The sequence below is a fragment of the Uranotaenia lowii genome, chromosome 2, assembly GCF_029784155.1.
Source record: "Uranotaenia lowii strain MFRU-FL chromosome 2, ASM2978415v1, whole genome shotgun sequence".
Classification (NCBI taxonomy): domain Eukaryota; kingdom Metazoa; phylum Arthropoda; class Insecta; order Diptera; family Culicidae; genus Uranotaenia; species Uranotaenia lowii.
In genome coordinates, this window is record NC_073692.1 from 77,472,213 (window position 1) to 77,494,606 (window position 22,394).

At 35.1% G+C, this 22,394-nt stretch overlaps 1 protein-coding gene across 6 annotated transcripts in view; it reads right to left on the minus strand.

Annotated features, from left to right (window-relative positions):
- The window catches only part of LOC129745207 (uncharacterized), a 65,649-nt gene extending 54,044 nt beyond the window's left edge, over positions 1-11,605 (minus strand). For 2 of the 6 annotated variants that reach the window (XM_055738142.1, XM_055738139.1), the window contains exon 1: positions 11,226-11,244. The gene's annotated coding sequence lies outside the window, so the exon portion shown is untranslated. Of the gene's footprint in view, positions 1-11,225; positions 11,245-11,453 lie in introns of those variants that run through there. The other 4 variants (XM_055738137.1, XM_055738138.1, XM_055738140.1 and 1 more) reach the window with 4 other exon arrangements.
- Between the last annotated feature and the right edge of the window lie 10,789 nt (positions 11,606-22,394).

The window sequence follows — 22,394 nt, forward strand, 5'->3', positions numbered from 1 at the left end:
TTTTCCGTAAGTATCTTATTTTTATTAATTTCAATTTAGATCCAGTCAAATGATAACGACGGGTCATACCATTGCTAAGATAATGCAGAAAAAAAATCAAGTTTAAGAAAAAGGCGAACCGAAACTTTTAGCCGAAAGTGTAAACTATCAAGACATTGATCGCCGTCGGTGAAAAAATCCTCGATTACTCACGGTAGCTGCCGGACAGCCCACGGAATTGCAATCCAGATGGAAGTAAGGTTGATTCCGAATGTTCCCAACCATTTGATGCGGGGGATATCAATCGGAGTTCAATTTTCCGGTTCCGATGTTTGGACCAACATCATGCGCTGCTGGTTGAATGTTTTGTATCAACAGCTGGACGATTAATTTTCTTTTTATGGCAGTTTGCTTTCGATTTTCCGCTATTAGGCACGCAGCTCGCGTGGACACAAAACCTGCTGCGAGCGAAGCTTTCATCGCGATGCGTATCGGTAAGTAAGAAACCCACTCGGAGGGGGACTTATCGATGATGCTCAATGGTCACACACCTTGTTGGATTCTGTTCCAAATTGGCAAATTATAGTTTTAGATTCACGCGTGTGGATTTTTATGAAAATTTTATGTATTATGTTAGCCACGTCAAATAGGGTTTGATGCAACAGCGGATTTAGGGCAGCACTTTTCGATCACTGCACTTGTTCAACATTTATAAACATACATACAGTCTCGTCATCACCTAACAATAACAAAATGTTCTCTTATTTTAATAAGATATAATTAAGGATAACATAGTTCTTATTTTGATGTTTAAATTTTTAGAATTTTTTTAAACATAATTTGAAAAAATAATTATGTATACTATGACCGGCACAAATAAAAATCCACTTTCCTTTAAATCTTAAAATACCAATATTTTCAGTTTCTCAAAACCTTTTAAAATTTCAGTGTGTTCGTTGGAAAGCTTGTATTTTCAAAATCAATTTTTTTTTTAATAGTTTATTGACGCCTTAACCTTAGAGGTCTTTCATGTCCTCCTTTGTGCAAAAAATAACAAAAAATAGAAACTCAAACTAAAACCTTAAAAAATACACTAATCTAGTTTCTTATCCTAAGTTTACAGAAGTTTAAATAAATCTACATCATTTAGAAAATTAATAACTTGTTTTTCTTTACGTTGATCATTAGCTAGGATTTCTTCTATCGAGTTACCCAGATTATATTTTTTTATTTTACAACGCAACATAGAACATTCAAGGAAAATATGGTGAATTGTCAACCTAGTTTTACATGCACCACAAAGAGGGGGATCAGAATAAGGAGTAAGAAGGAAATTGTGAGTTAAGTAACTGTGACCGATTCTCAATCTAGTTAGAACTTTTTGTTCGTATGGGCACTTACGATCATTGGGTTTAGATACTGTATTTTTGATATTAAGAAGTTTAGGACGTGGATTTAAACAGGACCATTCAAGCTGCCATGCCTGCCATATTTTTCTGTTGATCTCTTCTTTTGCATCATTTCCAGGAAGTTCATCAAAGATTCTTCGTTCAGATTTACTTGCTTTAGCCAAAGTATCTGCTTCCTCATTTCCCAATATTCCAGAATGGCCTGGTATCCAAACCAGGTTTATATTTTTATTTTTCAAAGCAGTCTCACATAGTTGAATCCACGAATTTCTGGATTTAGCCGACTCTAACGCCTTAAGACAACTGGCACTATCCGAAAAGATCGCATAGTTCTTATGTTTGGAAGCATATTTGATTGCTGAGTGTACTGCCATGACCTCAGCACTAAATATTGAACAAGCATTATTCAGCTTTCTACTGGAAGAAAAATTCTCAGAATATATCCCGTAACCGGTATTATCCAAAGTTTTTGAGCCATCTGTAAATATGAGGGTGTGATTTGAATATTTTCGAGTTATCAATGCCTTGTAAATAGGTACAACTTTAGCTGCGCAGTCTCCTGCTTTCACTTGTTTTGCTATTGACCAATCAACGATTGGAGGAATGTAATCCCATCTAGGAGCACCCCATCTCCACAAAGGGGTGATGTTTGGAAACTGAGAAGATGTAATTGCTTCGAAAGAAGCTGCCGCTCTTCTAATAATAACTAGATTTTCAGTAGTTCGACCCATCTCTAGCATTCGAATTGATATTCGTGCTTCAGCAAGTGCTACTCTGTATCCAAAGGATAACTGACCAAATTCACTCAACAAAATCAATTTACAATCATAATTTTGTTTTTCATTTTTTTTTTCTTAGTTCAGTAGCAATCAGTTAGCTGAATTGCATACTTTTAGGGTAGACAAAAAAATCCACTTCATGGTTTATTTAATATAAATGATCTTAGCAAACTATCATAAAGTCAAAATACCTTTAAATGGCCTTGAGGATTTACTGATAACGATTTGTCATCTTTTTCGTAAGGTTTTGGTTTTATTCCGGGGATTGGAGGTCCAGCATATAAACGCCATTTTTTTTATTCTAAGCATAAACAAACTCTCAGTGGATTTCACTCTTGAGCTAGGGATTGGTTTGAACCATGTAGATCAGAAGAATACCACTGTTGTCTATGCTTTTTGGTTCGGTTCATTATTTTTTTAAAGAATGAATTTGCTCTCCTGTATCGGTTTTATCATGGATTTTTTCAGGTTCTCGTTCAATATTTCGATTTTACGATCAGAAACCACATTACTGTTGATCCGCACAAAAAATATCCCCTCCCTAGTTAGATATCTCATCATCATATTAACCATAAACTTCTGTTACAGTAGTGGTCTATATTCGTTTAAATATGACAGTTTCAGATGCCCGGAAACGCTCTCCCACCTCACTCAGAGTAACTTTTTCTTGTTTAACATCTCACTCAAAATCAAAGCAGACGATCTGTTTTAAAAGAAAACGCCAATGATGTGATTGCTAGCCATAAAATCGATATATTGAACGAGAACCTGGAAGAATCCATGATAAAACCGGCACAGCAGGACAAATACATTCTCTAGAAAAAGAATTATCTGAAAACAAAAGCGTAGAAAACAGTGACACTCTTATGATCTACATGGTACTCCAAACCAATCGTGTGCCATCCTTAGCTCCAAAATTAATTCCATTAAAAGTTATGGACGTTTTCGAACAAAAAGGTTGTTAATCCAAATTTTTGATTTGAATGAAAGACAGGCTTTTATATTGTTTTCTTTTGTCAGTAAATCCATTTTCAAAACTCAAATTTTAGTTTTTGTGAATTGTGAAAGCGAGGGTTAAGATCGTATCGTATTTTTTCTAAAGTCAGAAAAAGCCAGCTTTTGTTGAGTGGCAAAAGTAACATCTTTTATACTGGAGAATAACCAAAATCCCAATTTGTATATTTTGAAAAAATAAATGAGAGATAGTAGATGGTTTATTGTTTATTGTTTATTTATTTAGTCTAAAGAAAGTCTAAATGGATGTGATGGGAAAAGCACTAGGCAAAAAAACCCATCTAAGAAGATTACATAAACGATATAACAGTTATCAGGAGACAAAACTAGCACTAATGGATTAACAAAATAGAAACTAACTTAAAAACGCTGTACAAAACAAAAAATTAACTTAGCATTGTAGCTCGTAAGCGGTTCACAAATGTATCACTGGACAAATTAAAATCAAATTCACTATATACATTAGACTGGCCCAAATTTGTATAGGATGATTTTAACAACATTTTTTTCAACGCGGCACCCCCTAGATTGGTGCATTTAAGTGAAAAATGACTTTCTGAATGTTTCAGGTCATTTGGAAGAAGCACGAGCTAACGCAAAGGACTTGAAATTTGTATAGAGATTTTTAGCTAAATGTATGAAAAATCGACATTCTTTCACTCTTTGTGTTCTAAAATATGTTACCAGTATGCTAGAAAGCTCAGAATTTCAGGAATTGTAGTTCAAATAATAACAAACAAGTTTGTCGAAGATTATGACGCGATACGAGTTGACTGTGATGAGTTATTTACAATTGAATGTGTGATTTTGTACGCGTTTCATCGATATATCATGAACGGTGTATAGGTGGATTATTAGTACTAACTTGATCGCATTTTCACACAATGAGAATAACAGATAGAAAGTTTGTGTCCTAGGCAAAGTTGTAGCTTATTCTATAACAAATATCTGCAAAAGTTAAAAGAAAGGTCACAAACTTTCTATTTGTTATTCTCATTGTGTGACGATGCGATCAAGTTAGTGCGATTATTAGCCCATACTCCGTTCACAATATATCAAAGAAATGCGAAAAAAATTACACATTAAATTGCGGATAACTTATCACAGTCAACTCGTATCGCATTACAATCTTCTACAAATTTGTTTGTCATTGTTTGAACTACAATTCCTGAAATTCTGAGCTTTCTAGCATACTGATAACATATTTTAGAACACCAAGAGTGAAAGTATGTCGATTTTTCATACATTTTGCCAAAAATCTCCATACAAATTTCAAGTCCTTTGCGCCAGCTCGTGTTTCTTCCAAATGACCTGAAACTTTCAGAAAGTCATTTTTTCACCTAATGCACAAATTTAGGGGGTGCCGCGTGGAATATAATGATTTTTTTCGTTGTGGGCCAGTCTAATATACATCATTGAATACTGCACACATGGAACGAATAGGCTCGTTCTGACCATAGACCGTTCGATGAAAACCAAGCCGAAGAAATTCTCGCGTTCTCAGATGTCTAGAAAGATAGCAGGGCCGTAGGAAGAACTGCTTCATAAGTGGGGTTTTGGTGACCGAATTTTTCTTATGATTTTTTTTCTCGAAACATGCATACATACATATAGAATAAGGTTGCCAGAATTTTTTCAGCACGTATCCTGGCCGGATAAACCGGGCAATTTTTATATAAAACCTAGCAGAATCCGGGCATTCGATTTCAAATTGACGACCGTTAATCCGGGCAATATCTGGGCAAATTTTGTCAAAACTCATAAATTTCTCAACAAAAATAAAAAAACAAGAAATGAAAAACAAAAATGTTTTCATCAAAACTCGTCGATAGATTTTGAACCGTATTACAGGCTTCCAAAAAACCTTTCATAATTATTTTTATAAAACCTGCTCAAAAAGTTCGTTTTGAACAAGTGTTTTTTTTTATTTAATTTTCCAAATAAAGTGAAAAAATCCGGGCAAAATCCGGTCATTTTTTAATGAAATACGGGCAACCGGGCCGGGCCGGACTGTTCTCAAATTTAGTAGCAAATATCCGGGCAAACCCGGATAAAACCGGGCAATCTGGCAACCTTAATATAGAATAGTAAAGTCAAATTCCTTTATAATAAAAATTATTCATTAAAAATATAAACATTCGAAAATAGTTCTATAAAGTTTCCAGTTTATTTTTTTCAAATATATTTTCGACTTCTATAAACCCGATACATTCAGATTTTAGATTTAATATTTGTTTTTGAAGTGTCTTCAATATAAATAATGTTAAACAACAAACCAATAAAGCATATTTCCTGTTAAATTTTCCTGAACCTGAAGATTAAGTACTAGTTGTTTTATCAAAAAAAAATTGTTATTAAAAATTTATTTCATCATTAAAATCCTGTAAAATAAATTAAACTAATATTTAGATTTTCAAAGAACGAAAACGAATTCGGATCTTTTATTATAATAATGGTTTTCGCCTGATTGTGTTTCTTTTTTTTGGGAAATTTTGAATTTTAATTCTGAATCTGAATTCTGCATTTTAAACCTGAATTTAAATTCTTAGTTCATAATTTGAAATCGATTTCTGAATCTAAATGTGAGGGACAAATGTTCCCAATAATTATGAACCATAAATTTTATTTTATTACAGAATGCTTATCCAGAAATCTATTTTGAATAAGGAATCTTTGATTTTCTATATTCTATTTTTCAATTATTTATTCGTAATTCTTGTAAACTAATGAATTCAAATGAAAATTCCAAATGATGAAACTCTGATGTTTCCATTCGGGATCACCGTTATGGAACTTTTTTAAATTTTGCATAAGAGTTAAGAGTAGAAAATTTTAAATCCAAATCATGAAAATGATTTTTGAATTGTTATTTTAAATACAGTAGTTTTTCGATTTTATCACAGTGCGATTTTTTCAGTATTCGCTAAATTAACGCTCTATTTTATCACGGTTATTGTTTCTATTTTATCAGGTTTTTTTGGAAACCATTTAGAAATCATTTGCAATTCTTCCACTTTTATTTCAAGTTTCGCCAAATTCACGGTTTTGCCATTATCACGATGATTTAAGGGTGATAAAATTGAAAAACTACTGTATTGTCTTTCAATATTCCGGTATGCTGAGTTCCGAGCACAGAAAATTAATTTATTTTTAGTTTCAACTGCAATACCAAGATTCGAATCAGAATTCTGTCCCAACAGAACTGGAAATCAATAATAATAAAGTGGATATAGATTCCAGAATTCAATCACAGGGAATAAGATTTAATTTTGACCCAGAACATTGAAAAAGATTCAAACATAAGCTTGCCAGTTATTTTTCCGAATTTATCCGGACAAATTTTAAAATTATTCAATCAAAATTAAGAAGAATTTTTTTTCATTAAAACACATCAGCCAGTTCAATTGAATAAAAAAAATCAAAAATAAAAGATGGACGCAAAATAAATAATCGTGATAAAGCAATTTGTTTTTTATTTTGATTTTAAAAATAAAGTGAAAACATTTGCAATCTGGCAACCAAAATTAGTCTAATCTTATTATTCGAATTCTTAGTATGCTTTCGAATTCTTATTATTCGAATACAATTCAATACTCGGGACTAAGAACTACATCCAAACCAACTTCATTTCTGAATAACTTTTAAAAGTGTTTTTCAAGTACAGTCTATCAATATCTTTCAGTGAGTGAGATTTTTTTTTTGAAAAATTTTGGAAGAGTTGTGGACCTGGGGAAGATTTCGGATTTTTGGCCTTAGTTCTGAGTCGAGATTGATACTCTTGGTTCATTTTAGTCGTTTATCAAAATTTGATAAAGAATTTAAAATTTTGAGTTAAAAGAAGAACACTTTGCTTGACATTGTTGGACCGTTATAAGGGGTTTAACCCCCAAATATGTCTAGCTTATAAAAAATCAAAATTTATAGTATCGTAAAACGGGGTAACTTTGATCACCGGGGTAAGTTTGACCAACAATTAACTTTTCCATATTATCAGCAATAACTCAGTCTATAGCTTAAATTTTTGAAAACTGTTTTTTACGTTTGAAAGCCTATTAATTGAGTAACAAATATGCTAAATTTGGTTTGTATTTGAGTTTAATTTCTGTTAGTAAAAATCTTATTTCAAAATTTAAAAATATGTATTTTTTCAAAGGCTCACAAAAAACAGCTCTCCTGATGATACCAAAAAGCATTTAGAAGCAAACGTGTTGTTGAATGTATAAGAACAACTTTTTTTCCTTTTATTTATACCGAATAGTTTCGGTGCAATTTTTATAGTAATTTAATGATAATTTTTTGATATTTAAAAAATAAGGACATTTTCCAAGAGTAAGCCCGTATTGGACAAATAAATAAGAACCCTGTCAAATGGATAAATTTAAAGAAAAACTGAAAATGGAAGTGGTAATGGTGTGAAGGTAAAATTTCATTTGTATTTTGAAGCTCAAACAATTTACCAATTTTATTAATTTTTGCCCCTAAATGTAGGCAGGCGATTATAAATATTTTTAAAATAAAACGTTAAAAATCAAGGTGAAATTAATAAATTAGCATATGTAAATATTATGAAGGGGTTTTGTATCCTTTATGATCAAGAAACTTTGTTAAAACCGTCAGATTAGAGACTGATCAATGTCACCCCGAAGCATCAAATTCTGAACAGAGACGAAAACGATTTTTGAATTCAATTAACAGTAGTTTAATAAATTTCTGCATCCTTGTTTTACGTTCGTAGGAGTCCAGTACTGGTTTTAAAATTATAAAACATGACACATTCCCCTTAACAGAAAAAAAATAATCGAAATATATTTAAAAAAGTGATCAATCTTACCCCAGATTACGATACATAATTTCATAACCTTTTCTAATTACGGAAATTAGTGAAAATATTAAATCATTGATGTACATGAGTAAATCACCAATTATTGAAGTTGGACATAAAATGATTTTTTTTTTTCAAAGAGGAGCAAGAATGATAATATTAATATTTATTATTTTAAGAGGAGAAATCACCGTGAATTTGTTTTTATGAAATGAATTTGCGGCTTTATCGGTGAGGGTTAAAGAGTTGAAATGAAAGACGGATAGAAGATCAGAAGAAAATTCTAAGGTGGTGAAAAGAGCGAAGAGCATTTGAAATAGAAGCTTGACCACATGCTAAATTCTTTGTCCCGCATCAATTTACTGTATTGAAGAAGTAGTACCCAATAGAGAAGGCACTACATTTTTCGATACAGTTAATTATGGATGGTTCGACCGCCATGTGAGTGTGCACATGTGCCGAACGGACAAAAAATTCATTTCATAAAAAATTAATATTTATTAGATACCTTTAGCCATATAGGTCTTTGAGGTTTTAAAGTTTAAGAGGAGAATGGGGATACTTAATCCCCTCTTTTTATTTTCATATATTTTTGGGAAAATTAAGTAACTCGCCGTCTTTTGCCGTCTGACAGTGTGTAATTTCAAGTTAATATGCTCCAAAAGTAAGAACGATAAATGAACCCGTAGATGAACTAGATGCATTTTCGTGAGATGAAAACAATTGTGCAATTTTTTAGGTTAAATGAGATTCTTAATTCAGGGTCCCTGGCCTTAGGCAAAAATCCAGCAAAATCCAAAGAATAAATCCGTCGACTATTTTTTGTCATATTAGTTCTCATTTCGCAGTTTGAAGTATCAGACAAAGTGAGTTCTAGAAGTGTCACTAGAGTCATTTTTTACTTTAAGGCGCAATTTTCTAGTTATGATATAAATACAGTGTTTTGAGACCTTTTTAACAAAGAATCGCTGGATGAATATTAGTTATTTGACAAATATAAGTAATTTCGTGATAATAAATGATCACGATCCATTCAGAAGAAAAATACATCTTTTTGGACTTATGGGATCAATTGAACCCATAACATACATTCTGGAAAACTTTTTCTTTTAAAACATGAGAGTTTACTATAGCTTTGAAAATATGGCATTTTGAAGTTCATATTATACTCTAATGATTGACATATTGGAACAGATATTTTATTATAATTTCTTTCAAGTGGGAAATATTTCAAAGTGTTAAAAAAGATCTTAAATTTGCATTTTGCTAAAATTTTTTAACAAAGTTGAATTATTTGTTTTTTTTTTCAATTTGTTTAGAGAAACGCATTGTTATTTTGTTCAATTTGGCACATTTTTCTTCAGTACATATTTGATATTTGTAAGACATTCCAGTTTCGAGATATACCGTCAAACGGGGCATCATGCAACAGCGGGGTTAGATGCAACATTTATAAAACACCACACTGAATCATTTTTTAATTAAATGTATTGTAATAAAGTTATTTTTAATGATTACAAAATGATGATGACATAATTTTTCGCATCTTAAACCAGTTTTTTAAAGTTTTTTATTCTTATATAAAATTCAAAAAATCGAGCAATAGATGTACAAATTTTAACATTTTTCGAGGCCGAAAAAAACTTTACCCAGTATGACGGATTGGCTTGATAATATAACCTACAAACTTTTTACAGGATTCCTCATACTATACCAACACTGTTGGTGTAAAAATATTTTTCAAACAATCACCCAATTTTTTTAAATAAATATTTTTATAATTCAGTCTGGTGTCTGGGGTAAAATGCAACAAAATGCAAATCAAAGAAACACCTTGTAAATCTCGTTTCCATGTGCTGGAATATAAATGTTTTGCATCACGCGTTTGTAAACATTGACATTTCATTCATCCAAACATTTATTTTTATGATTTCAGCTTGCAGAATTTTTCGTAGTATTATTTAACCCCTAAATGTATGCAACATCCTTATTTTTAGAAAAAATGTGAAAATTAGTTTTAACAGACCAAAAAAATACTGCAATTGGTGTTTTCATGTGTAACGGTCTTTGAAGCATCGCAAATATATTAAAAACTTTAAATTTTCCTACATGTTCATGAGATTTTTCATGAAAAACAAAATTTGTTGCAAGTTACCCCATTTTCTAAAGAGGGGAAAAACCGCATGTTTTTAGAAAATTAAAAATAAGTAAAGAAACCAATAATTTTTCTAACTACGCCAATTTCATGACCCATCACCCTTAAAACTTTTAATGCATAAGGAGTTGGATTAACTGTGAACATAAGGTTTTTAGAAGCCATTGAAGTTGAAAATTGTTGCATGTTGCCCCAGTTGACGGTATCGAAAAAATGTATCAAATTTAGGGCGGACAGTTTTTGGAATCCTGATTACATTTAAATTTCTAAAAAGTAACATTTTCGAAAAACTCGTTTTTATAAAAAAATCAATGAAGTTTTTGAAATATGTTATTAACGAAATTTTTCTATCACCATGGTAGGTCATTAAATATTTTTTTGATATCAGGCAAAGAGATTTAAAATTTCGATGGTGATTAAGCTTCTTTTAAAGATTATATATTCGAGAACTTTTAAATGCCAGATTTTATTTTGAAACTTACTGTTTCAAACACAAGTGAAAATTTTTTTTCTCAAAATTATTACTCACCGGCTTCCGGTGATAGCAATTTTCACATTGACAAAGCAATTACAGATACCCAATTGGGTTTGCTTTCATTAGTTAGTTACAAACCAGACTGCATTGATGAGTTTCCCTCAGGCACCAACCTTGGCATCCCATCGAGCAGATGACGATCGAGTTGCAATTAATAACAGGCAAAAAGTGCTCACTTGCCGCACAGCTAATGTTGTCGCTTTTATCGACGCATCCCAACTCCTATCGGGTTTGTAGGGCTGAACTTGCTTTCTTTCGACACATGTTGCTACTAACCCGTTTTTTTAACCGGCAACAATTTCACTTTGCTGGTCCTTGTTTTAAAGGTGGACTGATAGTATTAACCACAAGCACAGCCTTGTTCCTTTCTACCGATTTATGCTAAATGTGATCTTCACCCTTGTACACTGCTTGAGAATCTCCACAGATCGTTGAAATATGTCTTAAACGAGGAAACTTATGCTTCACTGATTCATGTCACTAAAGAAATCCCTTGAGCATGAAAACAAAACATAGACATTTTCCTACGAACTTTCTGCATACAGAACCACACTGAGGTATGTTTCCGAGAAAAGCACGTTTATTTTCATTTTTTCTTCTACTTTAAAAGCATTGTGACAAATATAGAGAAAAAACTGTTCAACCACCAGTCTTCTGTTCCATATTCAACGTTTTTTTCCACCTCAACCGAACACTTGCCGAGCACTGGCAGACACAAGTCGGAAAAGTGAATCTAAAGACAAGTGCAAACGCGCTCAACTTGAAATGTTGTCTTATTGTTGCACCACCAGACAGACGCTTCCAAAACAGAGATTCGAGAAATGATTACCGGCTTAAGAAAATGGTTTCGAACTTGCGATCCGATTTTCGAGACCGTTGCGCGCGAGATCCAAACGCAGAATGAACTTGAAATTGGAACCATGGACGTCAGCTAGCGCGGATCCAGCCGATATGATGGCACGAGACCGGAATCTTCGAACGAAAACTCGGAAGCTCGGTTTCGCGAAATGCTTTTACCTCAAGTAAACCGCGATAGAGTTAGTTAGCTAGCTAGCTAACAGGTTTATCTCTCGAGCTTTTCTCCGGTGGCTGCGAGGAATATGAGAATGAAAATTTGCGCGCCAAGTAGGGAAAAGCTTGAAACACATACACCTAACTACCACAAAAGTGATCGCGTTTTGCATTTTCTCTCGCGGGAGAGCTGAACTTAGCAGCTTGCTAAGCCGTTGAAAGATGCCGTGAATTAATTAGGAGGGATCAATTTTTCTTTTTGCTTTCCACCATTTATGCAACAACCATGAATAATATAAATCAGCTATTAGGCGTCGTACACAAATTACGTAACGCAAAAAATCTAGAATTTAGACCCCCTCCCCCTCCTATGTAACAATAAGTAACGTTTGATAGGACCCCCCTGCTATAGTTACGTAACGCTAAATACCCCCCCCCCTATTCAATTTTGAAATTAAAAGTAAAAGTACACTAAGTAACGGGGGTTCTCATCTGGGCTCCCGTCAACGGTAATAATTATAATGGGCTCGATCGCTCCTTGATAACGCATGATCTTATCGAAATCTGATAGTTCATACACCCTGTTTTAATCCTTTTTCTAGTTGTAGAAAATGTGATGTTGAAATTCCAGTCCATGGGAAAAGCTGTTGATGAACAATGTTTCCCTGAACGCACCTACTTAACCACCATTGACGCTTTCGAACAAGGGGTGCGTAGATTTGCTCGCAAAAAAAAAGAAAATTACAATTCTTTTCTTTATGTTTTTTTTTTCATTAATTTGTTACGTAACTGAACGAAGTACCCCATCTCCCCCCTATGTAACAGCAAGTAACGCAGACTCAACCTCCCTCCCCCCCCTACACGCGTTACGTAATTTGTGTACGACGCCTTAACGACCTACAAGAACGCAGAGAGATTCAATTCTTCTTGTTGCTTACAACGTTGTGGTACAGTATGGCACCTCTCATTATTACTTCAAACGGCCTTGGTTTTGTAATCATTCAACTTGGGTTGGGTGACAAAAGAAGAATTTGATATTTTTTCCTGCCTTATAAAGTTTTAAAACCATTTTCTGACGGTCGCCATCAAAGCATTTTAAAGTAGTACAAACATAACAACCAAACCGACTAGGGTGAACCAGTTTACATCATAAGTCGCTACAAACAAACTATGTAGCTATATGTAGGTAAATTTGAACTTTAGTAGAATAAAACAAATGACTTCATAAAGTGAATATCATCAAGTTTTAGGGAAATTTGAGCATCAATTGGACTAACAACGTTGAAATTAAAATCATGACTTACTTACTTAATGTTCCCGCGCCGATCCTCCGGTATAAAGGGCCGTGGTAAATGACAACCACTGTTGACGATCCGGAGCCAGCCATGAGTTTCTGGGTCTGCCTCTTCTTCGATGTCTTTCTGGATTCCATTCTAGCGCCTCTCTGCAAATATCGTTCTCATCTTCGCAGCGTGTGCCCAATCCATCTCCACTTACGTTCCCGAATCTCGATTTCTAGCGCTCTTAGACGACACCGGCGATGTAGTTCCTCATTTGAGATCCAGTTGCCAGGCCACCAAGCGCGGATTATATTTCGCAGGCAGCGGTTTACAAATACTTGCAGTTTTCGCGTCGTTACCTATGTGCACCAAGTTTCGCACTCGTACAGCAATACGGATTTGACGTTTGAGTTGAAAATTCAGATTTTCGTTCTTAGATAGATCTGGCGTGGCCGCCAGATGTTTCTGAGACTCGCAAACGCAAATCGGGCCTTTCTGATCCGGGTTTCGATGTCTTTCCTGGTACCACTATCATTCGTTATCCGGCTACCAAGATACTGGAAGTACTCTACTTCCTCAACCTGTAGCCCAGCTACCATGAAACTGGAGGGATTTCCTGTGTGGACCTCCATCGACTTGGTCTTTCCGACATTGACTTTGAGACCTGCTGCCTTGGAGCTTTTGGTGAGGTCATCGAGTTTGCTCTGCATATCCGGTTGTGTTTGGGCGAGTCAACAATATCGTCAGCCAGGTCAAGGTCGTTCAGTTGCTCAGTTAGAATCTCATCCATGACGATTAGAAAAAGTAGAGGTGATAAGATACATCCCTGTCTCAATCCAGCAGTTACCGGGATTGGTACGGACGAGACACCATCGTGCAAGACCTTGCACGAAAATGTCTCGTATTGTGCTTCGATGAGATGGACTAGTTTCTCTGGGACTCCTCGTCGCTTTAAAGCCGCCCAGATGTTTTCATGGTTAAGTCGATCGAATGCTTTTTCGAAATCAACGAACACCAGCAGAAGAGAGTCCAGGAATTCGTTGATTTGTTCCAGTATGATTCATAGCGTTGTGATGTGAACCACGCACGATCGTCCGGATCGGATTCCAGCTTATTGCCGTCGGAGTATAGCGTCGAATTTTTCCTGGATCCTATTTGCAGAGTACTTTGAGGGTTGTACAGATCAACGTTATGCCTCGCCGGTTATCACACTCTGTCAGGTCTCCTTTCTTCGGGACCTTTACAAGGATACCCTACATCCAGTCGGCCGGGAAATTTGCAGTATCCCAGATGTCAGCCAAAAGACGGTGCAACATTTGTGCTGACAGGGCAGCGTCGGCTTTCAGCATTTCATGCAGCAGGGATGCAATCGATCCCAGGTGGTTAGTTGGATTTATGCGACTTACTGTTGGTACTTCGAGCTGCGGGTTCTGTTGGCCATCGCTATTCGTAGCTCGGAAGAGTTGTTCGAAGTGCTCAGCCCATCGTTTGAGCTGATCTGTTCAATCGGTCAATAACTGACCTACTCGGTCTTTTAGCGGCATTCTTGCATTAATCCTTGCACCACTACTGAGGCGGCGAGAAATGTCATAAAGTAATCGGATATCTCCATTTACGGCGGCTTTTTCTCCCTCTTCGGCTAGGGAGTTTGTCCAGGCTCTCTTGTCTACAAGCTCGTTTAACTCCAGCCCCGCATATCGTAAGCGGGTAGCTGCTTTGGCTGACCTGGTACATGCCTGCTCAATTCCGACTTTTCCCCGATCATCGACCATCCTCCAAGTTTCATCCGACATCCATTCACTTCTTCTTCCACAAACTTTACCGAGAGTACCATGGCTCGTCGTGATAAAGGCATTCTTGATGCCACACCACTGTTCTTTGACTGTTCCATCTGTCGGCAATTCCGAGGCTCGGGTATCTAACTGTTCAACGTATGCCCTTTTCACCTCTGGATTCTCCAACCGGCGGACGTCGTATCGGCACCCGACGTTCTCCTCGCGCCGTTGGACACGCTCAACTATCAATCTTATCTCGCCAAAAACGAGGTGATGGTCAGATGCAATGTCTGCGCTTCGTTTGTTGCGGACATCAAGAAGGCTCCTTTTCCATTTTCGGCTGATGCAGATGTGGTCAATTTGATTTTCTGTTTGGCCATCTCGGGATATCCAAGTGACCTTATGTGCTGGTCGATGGGGGAAGAGCGAGCCACCGATCAACATGTTGTTGTTGCCACAAAACTCTACACGCAGCTCTCCGTTTTCGCTCATCTGTCCTAGACCATGGCACCCCATGATACGCTCAAGTTCCTGATTATCGGAGCCAATCTGTCACTGTTCAGTTGACTGTAAAAATGCTCTTTCTCCTGCAAATCGGCAACGTCGGTTGGCGCATATCACTGGACCATTGTAAGGTTTCTTATCCGTGTTCTAAATCTGGCTACGATTATTCTTTCGTTTATCGGTTCCCATCTAATGAGGGCCGCATGGGCCTGCGGGCTTAACAGGAAACCAACTCTTCGTGCCCGAGTAGCATGTTCTCCTCGTATGCCAGAGTAAAGCAGGACTTGCCCGGACTGTGTCTTGTGCTCTCCAGTGTTAGGCCAACGGACTTCGCTCAATCCCAATGTCTCTAGCTTGAGGCGACTAGCTTCTTTAGCAAGTTGAGCCAGCTTTCCTGGCTCGGCAAGGGTCAAAACATTCCAAGTTCCAATTCTAGTCCGTGTTTTCATGCTAAAAGTCGTTGCTAAAGTTCCAATTCGGTTATTTCTTCTCTCAGTTTCTGTAACAATAAAAGATTTCAGGAGCAGTAGGTTGTTAGCCTAAAGTCCCTATCCCGCGATGGGGCTGCCATCTTGGACTTAGCTGGCGGGAGCCGCATTTCATAAATTCAGCCGCTTGCTGCAAGACAGACGCTGTTTGAGCCGCCCCTGACCTGGAGAACAGACGCTCGGTTGTTGTTGCACGCCGCCCCTGACCTGGGGAACAGACGCGTGCGGCCACCTTCTCAGTCTGCATGCGACCAAAGCATCCACCGGGGTTGGATACCCGATCTCCGCTTAGGTTACTCGCATCCCAGCCGGTACCACGGGGAGGTAGAGATAGGAGTTGTGAATCTGTGTGAGGATAATGTCATTTTATGTCATTTTATTTTATTTAAATCTTACGAAAACTGAAAAACAAAAACGGTTTTTGTGTTAAGTAGAGCTTCTATTGGGCTATTTGAATCCACTGAAAACGGGTTTTGTTTACTTAGTCTTTTATACCCTTTTCACATGTTGGTGCTGATTTAAGTTTTACTGTCCATCAAATATATTCATTGGCCCTAAAATTTTTGATACTTCCATTTACAATTTTCTGGACCATTTAACTGTTATACTAATTTACAAAAAGTGTGTAAATGTCGAGAATCTGCATGTATGTTGTTTACTAAACTTACATAAATTATGGCGGTACTGATCTAACAACACTGACTATTGATGTATAGCATTTGTTAATTGTATATCGCAATGGTTGTGGAGACTTGAAAAAATTGATAAAACCTTGTGAACTCACGTTGATGTTAGTATGCTCGAAAAAATACGTTTTATGCATTTGACACAGCAAGGAAAGTGACAAGCAAGGAATGAATCAACTACAACAACTGTTGTAGTTGATTCATATTCATTGACCAAATACCATCATGCTTGAAAAAATACGTTTTATGCATTTGACACAGCAAGGAAAGTGACAAGCAAGGAATGAATCAACTACAACAACTGTTGTAGTTGATTCATATTCATTGACCAAATACCATCTGTCACGGAACACCATTTCATTTCATCGTAACAAATGGAATGTTTCCTTCCAAACTTTTGATTTTCAGAGCTGTGTTTTGACGTTTAAAACGTCACTTATTTAAAAAACAAATATCATAAATCAATAGATTTTAATAAAATCTACACAATGCATATTTTGTCATTTTGGTGTGATTTTTCAGTCCGGAGATATTGTAGTTAAAAATGATGAATTTTTCAAAATCTTGAAAAAAAGAAGGGAGGGTCCTGGAACGAGAGGTGGGTGGATCATTCTCTTAAATTGAGGTTTTTTCTTGTTAACCTCAGAAAGTCTTTTGAACAAGTTTGGCGAATTTTTGATAACATTTTTTCCATTGTGCATACTTGACATGGAATGACCCGACCCATATATAAAAAGCAATTTCTGTGGGTTTGTTTTTTTTTCTGTATAGACTCAGCCGCCTTAAAAGTTAGAGAGATAAATTAGGCATGGATGCACATTAGCACCAGGAATGATGAAAAATGTTTTCGGATTTTCGGATGACCCCTTCTGAAGGGGGTCGTCCATACAAGACAAATATTGTTTTCGCGATATTGACTTTATTTTTCTTCGTATTGTGATGAACATTTGCACATGAGGGTTTTGAGAGATGGCCAATTGATTTCAGGTATTCAATTCTGGGACAGGGGTCGGCAAAAAGGGGTTGTCCATATCAACTTGTTAATATTTAATACGGAGTCAGGAGTCAGCCAAAAGGGTCGTCCATATTACCTATTCGCCGTTTACTGTTTTAAGGATAATGACGATAATTTGCAAACGGAAGTTTTCAGGGACGGATCATCGATTTCATGAATCAAATTTGGTATAAAGGGTCTGCAAAAGGAGTCGTCCATATTAACTTGGAGTTTTAAGATACGGGCGATTATATGGATGTAAAAATGCGTGCACGGGGGTTTTTTTTTTGAGGTGGAACGAATCGATCTTGTTCATGCATATGATCGATGAGTTTATGAGAAGATATTTATTGAGAATTTTGAGTATTCAATTTCGGATAATTATGCAATGGAAAAGTGTCATTCCCATGAACCAGTAACAGTTTTCGCGACATTTATGGATATTAGGCGGGTAAACGTGTAAACGAATTAAAGAACGGGTTTTGGAAAGAAACAGAAACGTTGTTAATGGGGTTTCCAACTTTTCAATAAGAATACTGTTACTGAAATGGTATTTTTTATTCAGTGTAGAGAATATTTTACTTTGTTTGAAAAACAGCATCTTATTATATCACATTTTTATAATTGCTTGCGAAACGAAGTTCGTACGGGATCAGCTATCAGACGATAATTTTTAATTAAACCAAGTAAATATCAAGTGATCTTAATAAAAGTGAGTTTCGTTATTTAAGAAACTCCAGAACCATCCGTTTACTCGACCAAAAAAAGTAAGAAAATTAAAATTTTAAGAACCTATAAAACTTTCAACTTTCCCCATTAATACTAAAATGGAATTGAAATAATAGAATTATTTTGCATCATAAATATTATAATTTACTATTTTTGTTCTTAGAACCATCTGTATGAAAAATTTTAACCTTTAAGAAAATAGTATTTACTGGGAAACTGTTCATATTGTAATAACACTATTATTAGATGCAGTTTTTTTTTCTTCCCACTCAATTATATTAAGTAATTACACAGAGATTCGCGTCTTCTTACATACATACATAAATCAACAATGTATGAAATAAGAAAAATTCTTCTCAAACAGTAGGTACAAATTGTTCCATTATGGCTTGATAGATGCTTGAAACGCTTCCATCCATTCATGAATGAGTCGAGCCGCTCGGCAAAAGTGGAAATAACGCACCGGAGAACTGGAGCACAGACGTCTTATTTGCTCTAGCCAAGCTCTAGGTCCATATTACATTTCACAGTCCGCTGGTCGTGTTCGTCACAAATTTAGCCGAATCGGGATACCTTCCTTCAAAGTTTGTGTAGGATGGTAAAATCAGAAGAAAACGGTCGGAATCGAGTAGCAAAACAGTTCATTAATTTTGTGCAGTGCGGAAAACCACATTGAGTGTAATGGGCTGCTGAATGAATCGAACACATGCACAACATGGCAGTGAGCGAGTGGAGGGCAGCAAATTATAATAAACGAAAGGGGGGATGATTTTCGTGATCAGAGTTTGTTTCAAAATTTAACGGTTTCTTTCGGTTTGCAATGTATGGAGTGAGATTTATGTTCCAAACTAAAGATGAGCTGACTAATCAAGTGTGACATCGTCAAACGGAATGCGGTTTAGGTTTTGATTGGTTTTTGCAGACTTCCTGTTCTTTTCCGCTTTACTTTGTAGAATCTTTAAATGTTTATTGACCCTTTGATAATTTCGAGTCTTTTCGGTATGTGATATCGGCCAAAACGTTCTACTCAATGCTGCTGAAGATAGAAAAATATGTTATTTTTATAATAAGTATTATTAATTTATCTCCAATTCCGTCAGTTAACATCAATTTCCGTTTCCTCCAGGTGACACTTTTCTGCTTAAAGGGTGTTTTTAAAATGATTCTGCGTCGTTCTGTAGACAATCCCGTAAATTCAAGGATCAAATTAACGTTTGCTATTTGTTAAAATCATGAGTGACTTTTGTTTTAGGATCCATTTCCGCGGGATTGGTCTTGTAAAAGGGGATTTCTCCATAAATTTTGGATTTTCTCCTATATATTCCAAAAGAAGACGAATGATCCATTGAACCATATATACTCTTTAGGCTTTTAAATTTTTTTGTCCACCAGTCTTCCTTTACTCTCTTTTTAAATTCTGTTTAATATTCTGTGAACTTATTATGTGCTCAAAGCACATTTTATAAACATTACACAAGGCGTGATTACGGCCAGCATGCCACTTAAAATTAAAATAATAAATATCACCGTGATTTAAATCATATAACAATTACAGAATTTATGCAAAATTCAGATCTCAAAAGTATGAAAAGGGGGAGGGGCTATGTTCTAGCGTTACGTATTTTTAGTAGCAAGGTGCGTGACAACGTTACGATTTGTGACATACGTGTGCACACTATTTTTCGCGTTCTGAAACAAAGAAAAATTGTCAAAAATCAAGAAATAACAAAGCAGTAAAATCAATATATGAAAAATAATGAAATATTGAAATAAAAAATTGCAATACACGTATAACGCACAACGAACATAATACAGTGCGGGACAAATGGTCTTGTGCGGCAAGAAGTTTTCTCAAATCACGCTCTTGGCTCATTTTCAACACCTTTCATGCTTGCTAATCTAATCTATCCGTCTATAATCTTCATTACTTTCATTTTAAATTCTTCCTGTTAGAATGTATACTTCACCGAAATGCCATTAGTCATTAAATTAAAATCATAATACAGTTATTTACACGAGATAAAATACTCATTACTTAAACATGGCAGAAAATATTTTATTAAAATATTAACCAAAAATAGCATCCAAACAACAACCATGAAAATAGCAAGTTGATTAAAAATGAATGCTTCGATATGAAAGATATAAGACGAGAAATAACTGAATAATGGACAAAGAACAATAACAGTAGAATAACTGAAGAATAACAGAAAAAATTAACGAGACGTTAAAGAATTATTATGACAATAAAATAAACAAAACAACGAAAAAAAAACAATGAAAGAAAAAACATAAGAGCTAGATAAAATGCAGAAAATGAACAAATACAAATGAAGGATATTTCAACTGTAAATTTTTAAAGCAATGCAAAATTACATAAAAATAACTAGTTAGTTACAAAAAAGCAATCAAACACATACGAAAACAGCCAGCTAAAGCAAAAAAAAACAGATAAAATTTAACAAATATTGGAAATATGCTGGCTAACAACAGAAGAATTACAAAATATTCAAAAAAAAATACATCGAAGTATCCTTATCCTGAACTATAACAATTCGAATGATATTTATATGTACCTACGTTTGGAATGTTTCATTGAGAGTATACCTACATATCAGACATTACTCCAATAATAAACTTCTTAGGAGGTGGAATTATCGGTATAAGATTTTATGCCGGACCGGCACTAACAAAACAAGCTTTTTAACAACTCGCATTATTCTCCTAGTGCAATCAACGTTATCATACATTGGATTGATAGAAAAAATATTGTACAAAGGAGTTTTGAGGGACCGATCATTCATTCCAGGAGTCAAGTTATGGGGAAGGGGAGCACTGTGCACTGTTTTTGAGATATTTTCATAGTTGGACATCAGATTGAGATGAAAATTTGTATGTTGGAGCTTCCAGGGACGAAACATGATTGCAGGACAATTTTTGTTCGGAAGTCGGAATTAAGGGGTCGTCCATTTTTATTGTTTCCTTTTTTTACTAATATCGACGTCATTATGAATCGGGTTGAGAGAAAAATTAGCGTCACTGCCCAAGTGAATCGTGAGAATCTAGATAAAAAATGGTAAAAACTAGATACTAGACCGCTTCGAGCTATGTATGAAAATTAAAAATTTATAATTTTTGGCACCAGCCATGACTTTGGACTGTCGGCAAAAGTAATAAAATTTTTGAAAGCGATTCATCGCGTCCTGAATTAGCGCAATTAGTTTCTATTGTATAGAAGTTGGTATGAAAAAACAAAATTTTTCATTTAAAAATCACCAGAGATGTACAGGAAGATAAAAAATTAAACTTTGGATGATCAATATTCCTTGATTTTTGAAATACATTGCATATAAACAAATTGTACCTTACATGAACCCTAGAAAAAATATTCGATGTTATACAAAAAAAAAATCAAATGTTATTTTTAAATAAAGCGTTTTTGACAGCTAATTTGGAAGCTATTTTAAAGTCACAAAAAACTGCTTAACATAACCAATAAGTTTGTTGATTTATCTTACCTAGGCAAAAGTATTTAATGAAATTATTGATAGCCCTAGCAAGCAAAACCTGACATTTTTCATCATTTCTTATGGATTTAGATTTTCTATTTTGAAATGGATTACTTAGCTTCTTCTCATGTTAGTGAAAATGAAGCTTGAGAATATGCAATACAAATAGTTAAATACAAACTTAATTTTAAGTTTATTTGCACTTTATGTTTACATTTATATGCAATAATTTCTTCTCCCATAAAAATTTCCATACGAAATTGAAACGCGTTGCGCTAATTCTGGCATCAAAGAAATCATCTCAAATTTTACATCATCGGACTTTAAAACTTGCAGGATGTAAACAATTCACTTTAAACTAAATCTACCCAAATTTTTATTAAATTCTTCTAAACGGTTCAAAAATTAGAGCAACTTCATAGTTTGGCAATTTCGTCGTGGACACCCTTTATTACTTAAAATGTAGTTTTAAAGTTTTAAAATATCTGTTTTTTCGAAGACTCACAAACACCTCTTCTGATAAAATGATAGTATTTAGAAGAAAATGGGTTATTTTATATGAAAGTTTAACTTTTTTTCTTTGTATAAGTATAGTTTGAGAGTTATTTTTATGGTCATTATTAGAGATGTACCGAATAGTAGTATTAGGCGAACTGCCGAATACCAAATATTGACCTTTTCAACTATTCGGCCAAACGAATATTTATTCGGCCGAATATTCGGTC